Genomic DNA, 12,434 nt, shown 5'->3' on the forward strand with positions numbered 1-12,434 from the left:
TTTCAAACTGCCAGCATCAGTGTAAATATCATGGCTTCAAATGCTACCAAAAAACATTCCATTACTTCTCATCCTCTATTGGCAGATAACCAAAATGCTAAAATTAAGTTTATGAAGTGTGTCTACTAATTAGTATCTAGTCAAGGATTAGTTTGAACAATATTTTATTTGTTGAACTGGATCCCCTTTTCACTGAATCTCTAGGAAAGCATTAAATGAAAATTTGCTAATGAATTTATTATTTATGAATTATTATTATAGTTTTATAAACAACACTCATTGTGTTTGTCATGCGTACAAACCTACTTTGATGCGTTTTTGCATATAGTATACATGTAGCAAGTTATTAATTATAACATGACTTATTGCTATTGTCACTGTAATTTGACAGTCATTTTCTATCCTCCATTGCAGTTTACTTTAGAAAGGAAAAAATGCTTTTTATTTATATAAAATCCACCTAATCTAAATATATGTAGTTTACACACATTTTCAACCATATAGTCCAGAAATATATGTCAATATGTTCCCCTACGCTGCCAGGTGGCCCCATGTGGAGAGCTGAACAGGGGGTGGGGTGAGTCTAGTTCTCTTTCTTCTACATTAAGGAGTGCACATTGACAGGACAGTGAGTGATACGGGGAGGCAGCATAGAGTTATGCCAGGAGAAACTTCAGGCTCCTGGAATAACTTTCCTTTCTTACCCTTATCTCCTGCTGTCCTGTCACGGCACACTCCTCAAAACTGGATTTATTGCACAGTGTACTCTTTCACGAGTAAAAATATAAAGCAAAATATGCAACATGTTTTACAGCTGCTGTTTCGTATTTCAGCATTTGTTATCTACAACCACTCACACTGTTACATTTTCAGAAAAGAATCTCAAACTGGAGTATGATTATTTTTCAGCAATGGGTTACAGATTTAATTGGACTGGCCTTAAATGTTAGTACCCTACATGCTTGACCTACATAGTATTTGCTTCAGGGGTAATCAAGGGAATTCAAGACACCTGAATTGTCACGTGTGTAGCTTAAGATAAGATGATTCTGCTTTCCAGTGGTCTAGCAATTATTGCTTTGTAACAGACTTTGGGAATTACATATTGTTAATCTGGTTGATGAAGTAAGCATGTATAGAGCATACTTGCCAACTCTCCCTGAATGTCAGGGAGACTCCCTGAAATAGGGGTGATCTCCCTCACTCCCTGAAGAGTCTGGCATTCTCCCTGATGCTGAGCCAGTACGTGGTTGGCTTCGCCATCTGTGGCAGGATGACAAAGTTCAGAAATTGTGTCCTATGTCCATGTATTGATGCCTGTAGAGGTGGTCATTTTCATGGAGACCAAGATTTACTCAAAGACTGATAGGTAAGACAACACAACTTCAGTAATGGAGACATAAATGTAAAAGACACTTCAGTCTCTAGAGATTCATTAGCTGCTTTTCTTTAACGCATAGTATTCCGGGAGACTCCTGCATCTCTGGGAGAGCTCCCGGGAGAGCAGGGCAACCTCCCAGTTCTCGCCCCCGCAATAGATAAGTGTCAGGGCTTAATGACGCAGATATTGCATCATCTTAATCAAAATGATGCAATTCGTCAAGCCCCGCCCCGCACGCCCACCTCCCCCGGGATCTCCCTGAAGCCAACGAGGAAAAGTTGGCAAGTATGGTATAGAGGCTATGAATATTTCTAAATTTACAGCAAAGCGTAGAGTAAAGAAGTATGTAGTATCTACAAGGAAAGTCCAAGACTGCAGCTACAGTGCCATGGCAATCCAGCAATGGTAAACTACCTCCAGATTTCCACCGTGCTATACATAATTTGGAACTCCCAGATTAATCTGTGTTGGATACAGCTACACTGACAGCTTGCCTATGCTCTCTTTATTATTTGGAAGTCAAAGTTGCCTTTGAAATGCGTTTTTTATTTTTACTAATTTGCAATGTTATATACTTCCTGTTATATTTTAATACAGAAAAAGTTCTTTAATGATCTAAAATAATAATTATATTAGTTTATTTTTCTATAAGTGTCTTGCATGTTGCAGAGTTTTTGTGTAGACATACTCAAAATTATTTCAAAGTGGTTTTTGGTAATATGTTCAAATATAGGCTAAAAAATTCCAGCTAAATGCTAACATATTCAAGCATATGCAAACTTCTAAATCAAACACAGTAATGTGTATTGTTGAAATAAAAAAAAAGCTACAAATACTATAAAATGTAGCTCAAGCAAGCAGCAACACTTTATAGCTTATTGTAAGGTATTTTAACTGCTATCTGTGAACTTCAGATTTGAGATATCAGCTTAGCAGATAGAAATACACATCATGTAATAGTATTTTGTTTCTATTACTAGTTTGTCAAATAGGCCAGGTTTGATCACACTTGGAACTGGCTGGAATAGTTTGAGCATCTTTATTGCTATGTTTACAATATCTGTATTTCCATTGGTAATAATAAACCTATTATTATTATTTACACCACACGTATTTCAGTTGCCTATTTTTTGTCAATGTGGCTTGTAGATTATTCTAGGGCAGAATTTACTTAAATTATATCAGAGCTTTATGTTCTTAGCACATGATTAATTTATATTATATCGTATTAGACTCTACATATATGAAAAATTCAATATTTTCATTTTTACTATTAAATACCATGTATTTTTTTGTAAATGTGCACATTATAATACAGTGAGTTGTATTTTTATATTTAAACAGTATCCTAAACAACGCTGCAAGATTTCCACTTAAAATTTTAAATATTAATGAAGGCCATCTCCTCAACATACTTTATTGTTCAAAATCTCCCCGGCTCCTTCCCTCTCCAGATGAGCAGCTGTTTGGAAAACATGTCTTTCATCTACAATATCTGATATTTAATGCTTATTGAAACTAATGATTCTCTCCTGCTGGTTTAAAGTGAATTAAATTACAGCCATGAGTGTAGTATGCTATACAGGCTAATCCCTCACCCCATGTTTAGCTGCTAAAAGATATGAAAATTGTCTTTTATAATGTCTTCCAACACAGTGTAGCTTTTCAAAATGTGCATTTTCTATTACGTTTCACATAATAATGCATATTACTTCCCATTATGACAAAAATAATATTCATATTTCCTTTTTAAAGTGAAACTATACCTCAAAAAATATTTCAATATATTTTGGAAGAGGTTGAACTGTAATGTCGCACCTTATCTTGAATGCCAGAACAGCTTTTAAAACACCAAAATTGTCCAAAGTTGCTCACTTCATGCTGCTGAATGCTACCATATTTAAGTCTGTCCCACTGTGAGGAAAGCAGGAAGCTCAGGACACAATATTAGAAATCATAATGCAACTGCTATGAACATAATGCTGTGTAAGACTCTTGCACCAATACATATGTAATCGTTAAAGTATGCGAAGTGTGCAGTTGCAAGGTTTATACATTATTATTATGCATCGTGTGTCTTTTATATGTTGTGATGTTATCAATGAATTATGGTATATTGAGATGTAGGTCCTGGGCAAAACCATGTTGCATTGGAGGGAAATGTAAATTTAAAATGTGAGGACAGGTTTATAGTTGGGGTAAGGGATGTCCTAGATCAACTTTAAAACTCAGTGTAAAATAAAGCTATCAAGTGAGAAATGTGATTCTGCTGAGCTAATACCATCTTGTTACCTTTCAGCCATTTTGTCCTTTCACAGCTTAATGGTAGCTTAAATACAGCTAGTTTGTAGAACTTATTCATTAATAGTTTGTTGTTTGCAAGGAGCTGCGTGTATGTGAATTTGTAAACAATACAGCAGAGAATATTGAAAACTCAGAACTACTATTGTCTTATTCTCTCTAGCTGATGAGCTCATAAACTGTTAAACTGACACTTACAGGTGAACTGACTGATTAGATCCACTTGGAGGTCCCACCGAGATTGCTGACCTGAGCCAAGGATAGACAACTAGAGTTCGCCCTGGACACAGGATTCTGAATTTAATCTGCGGTGAGTAGAAATCTCTACTCATTCCTCCTGTTCATCTAAGCTATCAGGCACGCAGATCTGTAATTCTCAGATTTATACAGTAATTACTAACGATCCTAGATGAAGTATATCTGTGTGCATCAATGTGTCTGTATCTATCATATGATGTATAAAGGAAAAATGACTGCATAAGATACCCAATCAAAGACTGCACTTCTTGCTTGCAACTAAAGGTTGGTCCTAATCTCTCGAGAACTGTGACCACAGGGTTGTGCATATCTTAGAGTCTACTAGCTCATATGAGGATTGAAAAAAGTGATGGTTAAAGCACACGGTAAAAGTGTGATAAGATCACCCACTGATTTTGGCCAGGGTCCCCTGCATTTTCTCGTTGGTACCCATGTGAGGTGCTAGGGGGTTGTCTGTGTTTTTCTTGTAGATTTGCTGCTATAGTTTGCTTTCTAACACCATAACCTCATGGACATTGAATTTGAGATTAGCATGAAAGCATTAATTGCAGTCCTTGTTGTAATTGGGGTTCTGTACATATTTTGGAAAGCATGCATGGCTATTGAAGGCATAAGGGACTTACTCTTTAAGACACCTATATGTTCCTTTTTTGTGTGTAAATGGTGTAAATGCCTGCTGATTTTACAGAGAGGGAGTACCTTCTTGAGTCCTGATTTGATAGCAGTCACAGATAGTAGCCTTAAAGGGGGCATATACTATAGATTTTACCCTAACACAACTACAAAGAATTTACTGCCATAATAGGTTGTTCCATTGAAAGGAGATACATTGAGACATGTGTAGAACAACATTGGGTGAACACTTTATAAGCCATCCCCATAATAAATATAACAAAGAATTTCACAGACCTTCATCCCAGATCCTGTCAAAGAAGCTATTTTGCACGGACATTCACTATAAGGATAGTACACAGAACAGGACATCCACTATAAGGATAGCCCACAGAAACTAGATAAGAGTCTCTTTTTGGACTCAACAGAATACTGTCAATATGGGAAATATAGATAGTAAACAGATAAATGACAACAGTTCCCCAATGGATATAATACACAAAGATTATAGAAAATGGGGGAGTAGAAGGTCTGCCGGAATTATTCAAGAAAGTGTGGATAGGCAAAGATGGAATTGATATGTGTAAATGAAGAAACAAGGGTGTTGCAAGTGGTAATGTGACAAGAACAAAAGGGTTATGGAGACCAAACCCCAAGAGATTGTTTGAGGTGGCACAGGAAAGTTAAGAAATCTGGCAAGTTGCTATATATGCGAATACATGAAGCTGAATGATGAATCAACTGTTCAAAAACTGATCCAAATGATATAATGACAAAAATAATGAATAGGGTACCACCTAATGTGTGGGCAGGTAGATTGTGTACTTTAAATGTATGTGTGATGCTGTGCAGCCGAAAGAATGGAATCCCCCCTTATTCTGTGTAAAAGGCTTTAGTGTGAAAGAAATCTTGGAGACGGACTCTGTTTTTGTTATCTGACAATGTATGTAACATTGCTAAAAAGGGACTTGTAGTTCCACAGCAGTTTAAGATATAAGTTAATTTTTCTTCCTCTCTAAGTGAGTTTTTTTCCTGTTTTTGTTTTAAGGTCGGGAAACGTTGTACATTTGAAAATGTAATGCCTGCACTGGATAATTGTAAGCCTAAGAAGAGATGCAAAACAAATTATAAAATCTTTGGTCCGTCGCTGTACGAATCAGTGAACGGACAAGATTGTAAATAATGGACAGATAGGGTCAGGAGAAAACACTGACCTCCAGCTGGCTGGGGTCCAAGAAGCCTTTTCTGTACTTGAACAAAATAATTTTGTCTGTCTGTGAATTTGAGAAAAATAGCTTTCACTTTAAGTTAAAAGAGAAAGGTGGGAGTGAGCTTTTACATGCAGATATTACAAGCGGTTTTAATCTGTGTGAAAATGGCGCTGATGAATGTTTCTCAGAAATCAGGGGGTTTTGTTATGCCCATAAAGAAATGTAAATGAGATAAAATGCCGTCTGTGAGCGAGACTTGTTTAAGTGAATATATTTGTAATTTCGACACGGAAATCACTGAATCTGAAAATATTTGTGAATATTTGGTGATGGGAGATTCTGTGGAGAAAATGCTAAGTGATTTGCAGACACAATGGGAGGTGTCTTAACGAGAGTACTCTGAATTATAAGAGAAGCAGTGTTACTTTTCAAAATGGCTGAATGCCTGGAACCTTTTGAGTGGGCTGTGTGACAGAATGATTGAAATCCAAGAAGACACACCAGAGTAATTTAAGGGGGATGTGCATATATGCAGAAGGACAGAAAGAGTAAATATTTACACTGATTCTAGGTATGCTTTTGGAACTGCACATGATTATAGCCCAATATAGAAAAGTAGGTACTTTATGGGTTCAGCAGGCAAAGCAGTCAAACATTGTGAACATATCAGGGCACTGTTCACCGCATTCCAGCTGCCCTCAAAACTGTAAGTGATGAAGGTGAAGGCACACAGCAGAGAAACTACCACCGAAGCTGAGGAAAATAGACTGGTAGAGAAGCCACCATAGCCCCATTACCCCAAAGGGAGTTTATTTACAGTTACCTCTGACCATACCACAATCCAAATTATGCAGAAACAAGCAGTAGAGAATGAGAAAAAGACTTGGGCAAAACATGGAGCACTAGAAGTGCAAGGAGAGTGGTGTAAAGGTCAGTGTTTGTGTCTGCCAAAAGTGCTTTATCCCATTATGGCCAATATAGCACATGGGAAAGTGCATCTGAGGAAACATTCTATGGCTGCACTCACTAGCAGGTTATGGAGGGCACCAGGGTTCGCCCAAGCAGCACAGGGGTTAGTGGCAGGAATCCTAATCTGTGCACAGAATAACACGGGTAAGTCTGTTAAAACTCCACGGAAAATCACACCCCAGACACTTTATCCCCCCTGATACTTTGTACAACTTCCCAAATGCTTGGGCTTTGAGAATGTGCTTGTCTGTGTCGACCTCTTTAGTTACTAGCCTGAGGTATGGGTGTGTAGGAAAGCAAATGCTAAAACAGTAGCCAAGAAAAGTATGAGTGAGGTAATCTGCAGATATGGGGTACCAAAGCTCATTGAAAGTGACAGAGGGACACACTTTGTGGAGCAAGGATTCCAGGAACTGTTAAAAGACATGGGAATAATATCTGCCCTTCACACCCCCTACAGACCCCAAAGTTTGGGATGTGTGGAGTGCCTAATGGTACTCTGAAATTGAAAATGCAGAAAATATAGGTTAAAAAGGCCTGCCATGGATCTCATGTTTACCTGTGGCCCTGCACTCAGTAATAAACATTCCTAGGAAAGACACAGATTTAACACCATATGAGATTCTGTTTGGCACAGCACACATAAGAGGCTGTTATTTTACACAGCAACTACAGCATGTACATGGTGATTTGTTGAACTATGTTGCCTTATTACAGAAACAACTAACTGAAATGCATGGTCAAGTGTTCTCTTCCATTCCAGACCCTAATTTTGATACAGGTACCCACAGACTGCAATCAGGGGACTGGGTGGTCATGAGAAAGCAAGTCCGGAGAAGTCTTGAACCCAAATGTGAGGGTCCTTATCAAGTCCTGTTGACGACTCCCATGGCAGTGAAAGTACAGGGAAATGACACCTCGATACACGCTTCCCACTGCAATATCTTCAGAAGTCTGAGTAAAATGTATTTTACAAGTTACTTAAAGGTCCAAGGGACACCAGAGATGGCGTTCAATGATATTAGCAGGAGGTATATTTATTGCAAGTTATTTTCTTTTGTTGTGGGCTGTAGATGTTTGCCAGTCTAGAAAGGAAAGCCAGGTCTGGAAGAACCAGACTCGCACCACAGTAATGTAGAGAGCATTATACATAAGGAGAAAAATTCCAATATGAAAGTTCAACCCCTCAACCAAATAAAGAAAAGAGCAACCCATGACTGTAGAGGTTTACACCCAATACAGAAATGTATTTGTGAGTATTGTGGACATCCTCCTGAAGAAAGGTGTATCAGAAGATGCCAGAGCCCTGTTATAGCAACCAGTGCGGCATAAACCTGTAGAACTCTAGTAGAAGAGGTCTTCACCTTTAGCAACCACCTTTCCCGTAGAGATTAGTTACGCATACAGGTACTCGAATACCCCCAGGACTTACACTCAGTGTAGTACAAGTTTATGTTCACACAGCAGCGCACAGGTACAGGAGGTAATACACGTGGTAGAGACAGGCAGAGATCTACGGGCTGAACAGAGCACCGGTGGAGATGTCAGGTACAAGCAGGGTCAGGGTCACAGGCAAAGGCTTAGAGTCCGGATACAAGCAGAAGGTCAAGGTCACAGGCAAAGGTTCAGAGTCCAGGAAACAGGCAGAGGTCATACACAGGGAAAGCAATCCAAGGTTTTAACACCAAAATAGCACAGGAGCAGGCAGCAGTACTGAGACAGAATGCTATAACCGGCAGTGAGGCTCAGTCCTCACTGCCTTAAATAGTGCCAAGGGCCAATCAGAGCAAGGCCCTGCAAGTGCTCCCAGGTTTTTGCATAATAAATTACTGGCACAGTTGCCAAATGAGAAAGCAGAGTGCCCAGCCGTCATAGAAAACGGCCAAGACGCCAGAGACCAGGGGCAGTGACAAGCCCAATACATTATTACAGTTGCACAAGACAATATATTAATAATGGACTACCTGACACCTTAGTCTGGAGGGTACTGCCTGACCCTAAATACTTAATTTGGAGCCCAGTGTTGCACTTTTTTCATTAATGACACAAATGATCCAGACAAAATAATTGATGAACACTTACAAGAAATAAGACATAAAATATAATTTTTTTTTAAGGAGCACACTGGAAATGCTTATCTAGAAGGAAAGCTTTCAAGCTAAACCTGGCCAATTGGTTCAAGGGTTAGGAGGATGGATAACATGTCTGATATATTTTGTACTTCAAGGACTTTTACAAATCCTTATTATTATATATATATATATATATATCTAATATATACTTGCTTAGTGGTGTCTGTGTGTGGAAAAAAAAAACAAGTTGCAGCGCCACCTGCTGGGCAGAGTTATACACTGACCTACTAAATTCTTAGTGTGTGTGGGGAAAAAAAATTCAAAAAGGGCTGAAATTTGGTAGGGTTAAAACTCATTTTCGTGAGGTAATTTTACCTCATGAACACACATGTGTAGAGGCGTGCGTTAGTGTGTGTGTGGAAAAAACTATTTTCTCAGAAAGGGCTCATCCAATTGACCTGAAATTTGGTATACTGACATTATTTGACAAAAAAATTAGAATGAATAGTCAAGTCAGTTAACTTCCATCATCCCCCCTTCCCCCCGTGGGAGGAATAGTAAAGGCTAAATTTGATTTGACTAGAATGCATGAGTATCATGCACGGGTTAACTTGTGTGTGTGTATATATATATATATATATATATATATATATATATATATATATATATATATATATATATATATATAACTGATGATAGGCTGCTTAATAAGTTATCACACCTGTTTTAAAAGCTGTACTGTACACCCCATCTAATGAGTGTGAACCTTGTGGAACTCTCAGTACTACTGCAATCTGTGATCAGTGAAACCAAGAAATTTTTCCTTGGAATCCTTATACTACTGAAGCCTATCTATGAAGATATACAGCACAAAGGACAATCCCACCTATCCTGAAATAAGTGACATATAACACTTTCTGCTGCACTGTGTATTTTCTCCCTCCCTTTCCTTTTTTCCTTCACCATGAAATCCATAGTTAGGAGACAAAATAAGCACAAGAGACCCCAGGGCCTCTCATGTTCACTGAAATATGTGAAAATTTGACACCAGGACAAACTAGTGAATTCCAGATGCTGCAGCTATCAGAAGGACATCTAGGTGTACCATCTGTGAGAAACTATTTAAACCAACAGAGAAAAGGACATGCAGCAGATGCAAGACGGTGGTTGACTCATTGATCAGTTATTAATGCCAGCTAGAAAAGGGATCATGGACTTGCTATTTGGTGGGGGATGGGCTGTTCTATGTATCCAGTTTTAGGTATCCCTATGCATATGTTCTTTTAGAAGGGTGTATGTATGTATTGTGGCAATGGGAGTGGTTTTCCACAGGCCTCTAATAGTGGAATTAGCTATGGTGCTAACTGTCTGCAGGTAAAAGGCTGCAGACCAAGTTATATACAGGTGTAGCACTGGGCTTAAATTCAGTAATGTACAGGTCAGAGACATGTTGTAAAGTAAATGTAAAAAGTAATTTACTTGCATGCTTTAACGTGTCTGTATCCACAGAGCTGATAGGGGTGGCTGTGCTGATTAGGCGCTACAGAACACCTGAGGAGCCATCCTTTAAAGACAAGGTGGAAGTGTCACCTGTCAGCCATCCAAGCCTGTGGGAGGAGACGTGTGTATTTAACCTGGAGTTGTGCTCTTGTCAAATGTGACTGACGCTGAGCTAGTTGGTCAGTCAGTAGTGAGCTGGGCTATGTCTAGTTAGTGTTTAGGGTCACCAAGAGGTGCAAGTAAAGGTATTGCTTGCTGGTGTCATCCTGACAGAAGTGTTATTTATTGTGATGCCAACAATAAATATGTTTGATTGAAAACAAGAAGTTTCGTGTTGCTGATGTCTACTGAGTGTTCTTGCAACAGAAGGTGACAAAAGTGCCAGGAGAAGGGTGCGGTTTTGTTACAAGTGGTGTCAGAAGTGGGATCGCCGAGGACAGCCAACGCACAGCTGTCCACCCAACCTCCAGACGCAAAAGGTGGTGAGTGGGCAATGATTGAAGACTGCTATCAAACCTTAAACTGTATATGCTGTCAGTTGCAGTGAAGAGTTTGCTATTGCTGAGCAAGCAATTTTTTTGTCTGAGGAGAGACAGAAGCAATATAACTGAACTATTCAGCATTTGTTTTGCAAAAGAAAAGCAAAGTTTTTTTGTTTTTTTTTTATATGAAATGGCTGGGCATTGTAGTGCCATGCCTTGTTTATTCACTGAGCTGTGAGTTGGGTATGGTCCAGAAGTCTGCTGTCTTGCCTATGCATTGAAGTTGCTGTTTTACCTGTGTGGGAGACTAAAGCACCTGTTTCACTAATTGCCTGTGGAAGTGCTGGACATATGTGAAGCTTGACATTTGAAAGCTGCTAATACAAAATTGTCTTTACTCCTTAAGATGGGCAAGAAAAAGAACAAAATGTCTCAAAAGGAAAGTGTGCAAACAGGTGTGTCAGAGGTACATTCTCAACAGGAAAACATGGAGAATCTCATGCTCTCTGCACAACCCAAGTGTTACCTGTGTCTCAACATGTGACCAGGGAAGAGTATGATTCTTTAGAGAAAATGTTTATTGAGGAAAACTGCTGCCTTGTAAAAGAAGTGTGGAATTTAAAGCGGCAGAGAGAGCAAGAAAATGTAATTTTTGAATCTGTGGAAAATGAGTTGCATGCATTGCAAAAGGTGTGTGAAGACAGACAAAAATCAGAGAAAGCTCTTAAAGAAATAGTAGCAGAGAAAGACAGAGAAATTGCTGCTTTAGAACAGAAGCTTGTCTTGGCTCAGCAAGAGGTATTCTTAGCAAGAGAGTCTGCAAGAGAGCTTGAGGAGTGCAAGTTGGAGAAGCTTGTACTTGTTGAACAGCATGAAAAGCTGGAACAGTTGCTCCAAGAAGAAAAAATTTTGTCTTCTAGGTATGCTGAGGAACGTGACCAAGCAGTGGCCTTGACATCCACTCAGAGGAGTTTGGTGAACACCAAGCATGAGAGCGTTCAAGTGGGTAAACCCAAAATCAAGGGCCTAAAGGGAAACTATGCTGCTAATTTAGGTCAAACTGTAAGTGTGCCTGACAGGAGGTGCTTCTTCAGGTGTGGAGAACTTGGTCACTATAAGGCCAGGTGCACTAGTCGCCAAAACCTAGTGGACTGTTCGGTTGGCCAAGCTGGGCCTGTCTTTTCTCGATGCTGTTGCCAGAGTTTCACTAGCGGTGGATCACCTTTATTTAAAGTGACAATGCGTTTGAACAACAAGATTGTACATGCAGTCATGGACTCTGGGAGTGACATTACGCAGGTTTCCAATTCTGTCCTAGCTGGGGCCAAGATCTCGTGGTTGCCCAAAATGAATGTGCGCTGCACACATGGTGTAGTCAGGAGATTAAAAGGAACTCTTTTGGCCATTAGTCTGAAAGGCCAAACTGTGAAGGTAGTGGCTGCTATAGCGCCCAAGCTGCCGTATCCAATTGTTCTGGGATGAGACTTCCCACTCTATAAAGAGGTCCTTGGTGAGCAAATCCGGCCGGACATGCCGGCAATTGATTCACTGGTCGGAAGCCCAGTCTTAAAGGATCTGCTAAAAACACCACAACGTCTGAACCTCAATCACTGGGAGCCGCCAAGCCAGAGTACTTTTGTGGGGGTCA

The 12,434-nt window shown here is 39.5% G+C and overlaps 1 long non-coding RNA gene across 1 annotated transcript in view; it reads left to right on the forward strand.

Annotated features, from left to right (window-relative positions):
- Nucleotides 1-12,434, forward strand: part of LOC142150039 (uncharacterized) — an 89,087-nt gene that overhangs the window by 33,169 nt on the left and 43,484 nt on the right. Inside the window, exon 2 of the long non-coding RNA XR_012690984.1 lies at nucleotides 3,883-3,992. This is a non-coding gene — a long non-coding RNA (uncharacterized LOC142150039). The remainder of the gene's footprint in view (nucleotides 1-3,882; nucleotides 3,993-12,434) is intronic.

The sequence above is a fragment of the Mixophyes fleayi genome, chromosome 4 (assembly GCF_038048845.1).
Source record: "Mixophyes fleayi isolate aMixFle1 chromosome 4, aMixFle1.hap1, whole genome shotgun sequence".
Classification (NCBI taxonomy): domain Eukaryota; kingdom Metazoa; phylum Chordata; class Amphibia; order Anura; family Limnodynastidae; genus Mixophyes; species Mixophyes fleayi.